The sequence below is a fragment of the Tachypleus tridentatus genome, chromosome 7 (genome assembly GCF_004210375.1).
Source record: "Tachypleus tridentatus isolate NWPU-2018 chromosome 7, ASM421037v1, whole genome shotgun sequence".
Taxonomy (NCBI): domain Eukaryota; kingdom Metazoa; phylum Arthropoda; class Merostomata; order Xiphosura; family Limulidae; genus Tachypleus; species Tachypleus tridentatus.
Genome location: NC_134831.1, coordinates 28541534 through 28550089, shown reverse-complemented (window position 1 = coordinate 28550089; position 8556 = coordinate 28541534).

Here is an 8556-nt window from a genome sequence, read left to right as displayed (position 1 = left end):
CTGGCTGTTGATTCCTTAAACCGACTGCCTCAATAAAAGATAAATTAAAAACTCATTTCAAAACAAAAGTTTAAATAGTTTTTGAACATTTTTCAGTGATATAAAAATAAATATTAAGAATTAGTATTAACACAGGTATTGATTTTTAATATAAGATTGAAATTTCTTCGTAATATTAGATATTTTGATAAATAAATATGAAAGAAAATTCGGATACAGGTGAAAAACGTAAATAGGTTTTAACTAGGCAAGAGAGGCAGGTATATCTGAGAAATGAAAACGAAGAGAACGATTGTGAGGATGAAAGAAGCACTTCGTAAATTTACCTTCAAGAATTACTTGTAGATAGGCACAAGTAAACTCCAAATTTTTAAACTTTAATTAATGACTTTTTTACTAGAAGACAATAAATATATTTCAGAGATACTTTTAATTGGGCTAACCTCAACACAAAGCTTAGATATCACTAATAAGAAATTTGAAGTTAATTCTATGCGTACGAAAGTTTGGTATATTTGTTTTGTGAATTTCACGCTAAGCTACGCGAGGGCTCTCTACACTGGCTGTTCCTAATTTAGCAGTATAAGACTAGAAGGAAGGCAGCTAGTTATCATCACTCACCGTCGATTCTTGGACTACTCTTTCACCAACGAATAGTGTAATTGAACGCACATTATAACGCTCCACGGCTGAAAGGAAGAGCATTTTGGTGGCAGGATTCAAACCTACGACCCTCAAGTGACGAGTTAAGCGCCCTAACAACCTATCCATGCCGGAGCTCTATACAAAAGTTAATCTAACAAGGTCGGCTATATATTATATTGCATCTTCCATGGTGGGTTGTTTAACAAAATTAGATTAAATTTAACTAAGGTATTGAGTATCAAACTGATATAAATTTAGTTTCTGATTGGAAGAAAAAAAGAAGATAAGATAATCAAGCCATCAAAATGTGAAATGTCAAAGTTATATAAAACAGTAGGTATGAATTTCGGTATGTCATAGTTCCTGTTCGCTTTTGAATTGTTCTTAAATAAACTAAATTAAATAAATGAACGTATATCATCGGGACACAAATCAAAATTGATTATGGTATGTTCTTTACAAATTATTTGAGAGCTTCATCATTTAATGTTTAAAGATGTTCATTTGTAAGTTTTTCAAAGAATATTGCAGTCTTAGATTTAGTTTTTTTCAATTTAAGCCGTTAGAATGTCTAAAATTACTTGAGAAAACGATTTTGTTATGTTACGTAAAATTATCCAGTAAAATGTACGTATGTAAAAAAATATATATTTAGCTGTAACATTTCACGTATTACCTTAAACTATGATTAAGTGTAATTTTCATTGGGTTACTCCATACTTGGTAGTCTGTTACATAATATAATCATATACCGATCGAGAATGTTATTTTTCCTGGTTCTAGAACACACATTAAATAAAATTGGTAATAGTTAGTATTTCGTCAAAACAAAGATATTATTACTGAGGGTATACAATAATGAATAAAAATTCGTTACAGGTTTGTGTTTTCTTGTGTGTAAATTTAAATTACTGTTTATCTCTTGTTAGTTGTTGAAGGGATTTATCTCAAATAATTTGATAGTTAAGCTTTAACTGTAATTTACAATATGATTTTAATTATATTCAGAGGTTTCTGAAAACTTTCATTAAAATAAATGATAAATATTTGTCAATATTTTGAAATTACTAAACGCTCATATAAAAACCATTATTATAATAGAAATAAAATGTAAAGTTTATCGTCAGTAGAACATTCTTTAGCATCTGCGAAAAAAGAAAAAATGACCGCCTTACGTTTTTATATTTTGCTATAAATTATATTGGCATGTTTTCCTTCTATTAACAGAAATAACTGCGATTACCGACTTTAATCAATAAGTACAATATTTTAATCGAATAAAGGACTTCTATTGTAAAAATGTATTTCAGGACGGTTGGTTTGAGTATTAACACTTTTACCAAAATAAATCTTAAAATAAAACAACGTTTCGATCTTCTTAAGTCATCTTTAGGTTACCAAAGAGTACGTTTGCAACTGGTTTGTTATCACGAAGATGACCTGAGATGGTCGAATCGTTGTTTTCTGCTTTATTTTGGTGAAAGTGTTAATACTCGAACCAACCGTCCTGAGATACATTTTACTTTATCGTCATCATGAACCTCCATTGTAGGATGAATCTCATGTAATATCAGTTTTTACTTTTTGCAAAAATATAGATAATTCATACATACACTATACTACTAATAATATTGGATATTATGGTAATTTCAGTTGCTAATTACAGTACTTTGTTTCATTGTTAAGTAATGTATTGAACTTCATCGTATGTTTATCATTGATTTTATATGAGCTGATTCTGATATTATTTTCTTAGTGTAAAGCTACACAATGGACTATCTGCACTCAGTCTATCATGAAGTTCCTGTTTTAAAGCTACCCATCAAGAGACTTTTATAAAGTTAACCCATCTCTTAAACACTTAAAATTCTCAGAGATACTTTAAGAGGAATCTCCTTTATTTTTTTTTTAATTTGGTGATTATTTTTCCTTTTTATTACAAAAATATAATATAGGTTAATTTCCAACCATATAACGTTTAATAATTAAATAAGAATTATAGAAAATATCTTCGAATCATATCAAAATTTGTTTAAAAATATCTGTTTTGTATATTGTTAAAATGGATTGTATTTGATATTTTGGTATATTTCAAAATACTTTAGGTGGCTTTAAAATGTTTTTTATTCAAAACTGACGACTTTTTCTGTCACGACTGATGTTTTTTCTGTAACGTGAGGTGGTAAGGAACTTTTGAGTAAAAAAGACTAGTGTTTTTCTTTCTTGGTTGTATTATCCACTTAGTTTTTAGTGTTGCTTTTGATTACTAAATAACTCCATGTAGACGCGAAGCTTCCTGTTCATTATTTGTAACATGCCTGTTAGGTAGACATGCGGGTGGATTGTACATGTTTCGATCAAAGTGCAGAATCATGTTCTAGAGACTCTAGGAAAATTAGATTCCTTCTTGTACTAGGTAACTGTGCTTAACTGTCATAGCTATAAATGTATAGATAAATACTGCCAGGCTGTCGCGTATAGGTCTACCGTAACATAATGCAGTGAACGTCTTGTTTTCGCTACACTTCACCTATCTTGATGCAAAATAAACACATCACAAGTGCATTTGTAACATAACTGTTTGTCAAAAAAATTAGCTTGCCGAAAGGTATTAAACAGGCTATGGTTGCTTTCACAAACACTATATCACTGCCATATTTTCTTTCACTAAGATATCTATGAGTTTGATTTTAACTTCGTCATATAATATTTTTATTTTTATGCCTGTAATCGTACTTTTTGAGGACAGTATCCTTCATGACGAAATTCTTTGTTTTAAGCCAAATGTGTTTATATGAGAAAAATATGATTAGGTTTCCTCTTCATTTAATATAATTTAATCTTCAAACTTCTCTGTTTTGTTTATAATAGTGGAAATTAGACGGACAAAAAACAATCAAACTGGAATTTTTGAACCAATCGTATCAAATAAAATATGCAATGTTAAAATATGTAAGTCCAGAAAGAAAAAAAAGTGATTGGGATTATTTTCATTGTAAGAGGCAACAGCAGCATCTTGATTTTTTTTTGCTGTTACAGACCTTTATGTGGCTATTTGAACTACTTTATGTGCAAGTAAAATATTTTTTATCAGTTATGACTACTCTTTGTTTGTTTATCAATTTAAAATTAATGGAAAATAATATTATAAATGAAAATATTTTAGGTACAAAGCTTTTAGAAAGAAGCTAACAACACATTTTCAATATTATAGAAAACTAGCCATTTAATCATTTTGGATTTTTTGCCTGCCTTTAAGATCATTCAGTCATCACTTTTAATCTAGTGAATGTGAATAGAAAATCAAATGTTGTCAAATGACGAAACAGTGCACCATAATCATTATAAATAACATAAATCAGAACTAAATACACACACACTTCTAAACACACACACACATATATATATATATACCCAGTAATAAGCTGTTCTTACGTATGTATTTTATTCTCTTGCTTGCCTGCTTCAATTTGAAATTAGTATTAAATGTTCATGATAATATTAGCATAAGTACTATACTTTTTAAGCCATGAGATTAATATGAACAAGTGGAATTCTGTTTCGTACCAGTTTTTGTCTATTCACTGTATGTGTTTCTTCTTTACAAAGGAGATGATAATTCTACCACATTGTGTAGTTTTGTGCTTAATTCCAAACAATCAATAAGCAATAAAATTATTCTCATTTATTATATGAAAATAATTCTCGTCAGTATTCAATGACATGTTGATAGGCTTCATCGTAAGTGGTTGTCATGTGACTTATAAGACAGTGTCACACCTACATAAAATGTTTTTATAACACAAACAATCATATTATTGCCAGTAGTTTGTAAAATGCATCCGTGACTTTAAGTAGAGAAATATCACAAATGAACGTGTAAAAAATATCAAAGTTTTAGCTACTGTATTCAGAAGAAGGCAAAGCTGTAAAATAGCAATACAGTTTCTCACGATTTGTAAGTGCAAGAGTCAACGTTAGCTCCTTTCAGTGAAGGAAACATTAGAGCAAATTGGTGGCAACAGAAGTATAGGTGCTCAAAATAAAAGCAAGAAAATCAAGAAGTTAAAAAGGAACAAAGAACAGGATGAAAACGAGAAACCTAGAAGATAGTGCTCTTTTGATATAGTTATAAATACAAATTATTTAGGAAAAATCAACGGCAATTTTTTGAAGGTAAAGCGAACGGTATGTGGATTAACTCACGACATCTACAGTGAAGCATACATAGAGAAAATCAATGCGGGCGTATTTTTCCAATGATTTAGAAGATCTGTACAACTCATGACTACCAGATTGTTCATAGGTACTAGGATATTTTCATTCATTACGTTACTGTTGGAGAACCAGATCTACTGAGCAAGGATTTTTCGTCATTTGAAATAGTATTTCCAAGAATGCAGCAAATATGATGTAAGGATATATGGACAAAGAAAAGAAGGCAATGGAATAAGCGTAACAATGGTTAGGCCTGCATAACGTCCTGATTTGATCATTAAGGCTGTACCGGTAGTTATGGAAACTTAGGAAGGTTAAATGTCAACCAGTCATCTTTGGATGAATGTAATGTAACAATGCAATATATTTGAAAGAATATTTGAGAGCCATAAATTTACGAATGTATTTTATAGCTTATGGGCAACTTGAATTTAATACATGTCAGTGTTTAAACAAGGCTGTACATTTCAAAGTTTCCTTGCTCGTATTTTAATCGAGAAATACAGAGTTTAAAATAATATAAAATTGTATCTTCTCAAATACGATAACTTAGTTACAATTACTCATTATCTGAGGTTAAAAATCGTGTTTCAGTTTTCGCTGTGGGTAGAACACAAATAGCTCATTGTGTAATACTTTGCTTAACAACATACTAACAAAAGAAAAGAACGTTTCCAATATTGTACATAAGCATACGTATAAGGTTTCAAATTAATTTAAAAAAATATTTTTTCCATATGTATAGATATGTCTTTTCTTTCGCCAATTTATTATATTTTCTGAAAACAAAAGTACTGTATTTTCATGTTTATAACGACTTATCTTATAACAGTATTCTAAATACATGATTTGGTAAATAATAAAATTCTTAAATCAGTGACTTGGTGTTGTAGAAGTGATATATTTCGATACATAATCTAAACTCAGATATACAACATCTAAGTGCCAAGAAAGAAACACATTTAAGCTTCCAGATCAAAACCCATTTGCTATACAAGTTTTCCACCAGAATTTTTCACTATTATTGTGAGAACATTAGACGTAAAGTTATCTTTGTGAGACACTCTCTCTTATTTTCTTTCCAAAGCTATTATAGATAAAAATAAAAAACAGTATAGTTATAAGCTGTGAATAATTACTTCACAGATATGATACGACAATAATTCCCCACAGAGGAAACAAAAGATATCTTTCTCCATTTTCCATAAGATTGTCTGCAAAACACATCAATTAATCTTGCTTAAAACACTTATGTACTGTTCTCACCCCTTTCCAAGTTTCGGTAAGCTTGAAGACAAATGCATTTTTTTAAAAAAAGTATATACTACGTTCTTCCTTACATTATCTGTAATATTACATGCTATATTATTAAAATATCATGAATTTCATAATTCTCGAAACTCATTCCAAGATTATTTGGCAGAAGAATTTTATTTATAGAATTATAAAAACTGTCTTTTTCTTCTTCTTTTTTTTTGGTGTAAGGTCCTGGCATGGCTTAGCGCGTTAAGGCGTGCGCTTCGTAATCTGAGGGTCGCGGGTTCGCGCCCGAGTCGCGCCAAACATGCTTGCCTTCCCAGCCGTGGGGGTGTTATAATGTGACGGTCAATCCCACTATTCGTTGGTAAAAGAGTAGCCCAAGAGTTGGCGGTGGTTGGTGATGATTAGCTGCCTTCCCTCTAGTCTTACACTGCTAAATTAGGGACGGCTAGCATAGATAGCCCTCGAGTAGCTTTGTGCGAAAAACAAAACATTTTTGATGTATTTATTTTAAACGTTTATTATATTATTCATATTCTGTCCCGCTAAATCGTTGTTGCTGTAAACGTTATGTTTTAGTATAATGTAACATGATGATTAGATTACAATTTGGCCTAATATTAAAAAAACTATAACACACCAAATGAAACGGGTCGATGTTTTTACAATTAGGTGAAACAACTGAATGTCCGTCTTACAATATAACTACGTTTGTTAAGAAAATTAAGCCTATTGAACGAGCACAATAAGGAAAAATCCGCCTATTTTATTTCCTTTTTTTTTCGCATCATCATTTCTGTACCTAGAATAATAAACATACTTTAACTAACAACACGTAATCTAGCTAAATTAATCGAATGGGTAGACGTCAATCGCATGTCAAATTTCTTAAAAAATTGTTTGTAAACATGCTAATATTCCCAATAAAAATATTCGTGTAAAGTGTTGTTCTTTGCGAGTTTTAATTAGTTTACATATGTATATATATGTGTGACTCACAGACGTATATGTATGTATTTAAAATTAACTCGAAAAAAATAATTTTCCCATATATATAACATATAATCGTTTTTTCGTCTCTTTATTACACTATATATATTTCTTATTAAAGTACTTTTTATCTTTCCCACAGCCTACGTTATTTCTTAACTTTATTTCTCTGTTTTTACGTGCGACGGTTATTGTTTTCGTGGTTTATACAAAATGAAAACTTTCAAAGAATATGAAAAACGTCAAAATTTAAATACTTAAGAACTACATGCTTTTTTCCCCTCAATATAACATGTTGTCTTATTTTAAATATCTCTGCTTATTATGCTTCTTTCTTTATGCTCGTAATCGATACATTCTTCAATTATTTTGTTAAAATCGATCCTTCAAAATGAAACCAAAGATGGAATCAGCTGGTTCTTTATTTGATAATAGTCTATTTTTAAAGTACGTATCATCAGTCTCATGTAATATGAAAGCTGCTCCAAACCGTTCCCTATTTGAGAATAATATAAGAAAAATTGGAAAATGATTAGCAGTTCACTGATAATGATGGGAATTTCTTTGATATATCTGTTTTACCATTAGATTTAAGGTTTAAGTGAATTAAAAATATATTCAGATGAACTTCAAATCTGTATGGAAGATAGCTTAGTTTTCTTTTATTATTACAGCGGTAAGTCTGCGGATTTACAACGCTAAAATCAGAAGTTTGATTCCCCTCGGTGGTCTCAACAGATAGTTAGTTGTAGCTTTGCTATAAGGAAACACACACACACTTTTGTTGTTATTATAATATCATTATTGCCAAGTTGACATTTAAACTTAGCACTAAACTAAAGCCATTTGGGGGTTTCAAAATTTCTCTGTGTTAGTCATTTAGAAGCTAATTAATCAAAAACTTTTAATTTCAGCTTATTCTTATTTTCTATCATTAATATTCCAACTCACCTTTACATATGGCATCACTACTTCTAGCCTCTTACACAACACTCTGTGCAAACTACTTAGCTGCATAGCATTTTTAGACATAAACATAAATTTTAACAATCTCTATTGTTATAAGCTCACCAATTTTTACAAGTAATATTTAAGTTTTGTATTCTTCCTCCGTATCCTACTTTGCAGTATGTAGTAGTGTAAATAAAAGTATTGATGCGACTAGTTATTGATCTCTTTGGCTTATACATTGGTTTCAGCTATTTTATATTTCAGCTTGAAATTGAATTCATGTACGACCACCTGAAGCATAATGGATACTCAAGTTTTTCGAAAAAAAGATCTTTTGATATATTTCTAGTGTAAAAAATATAATTCTTTGTCAACCAATCTACGTAGTTTTCTATTTTACTGGTTAGTCATTTTGTTTTATAAGAACTCAGGTTTTACAATTGATATTAGAAACTTATATTCTAAATCTGTTTAAGAAGAACACTAGTCTTA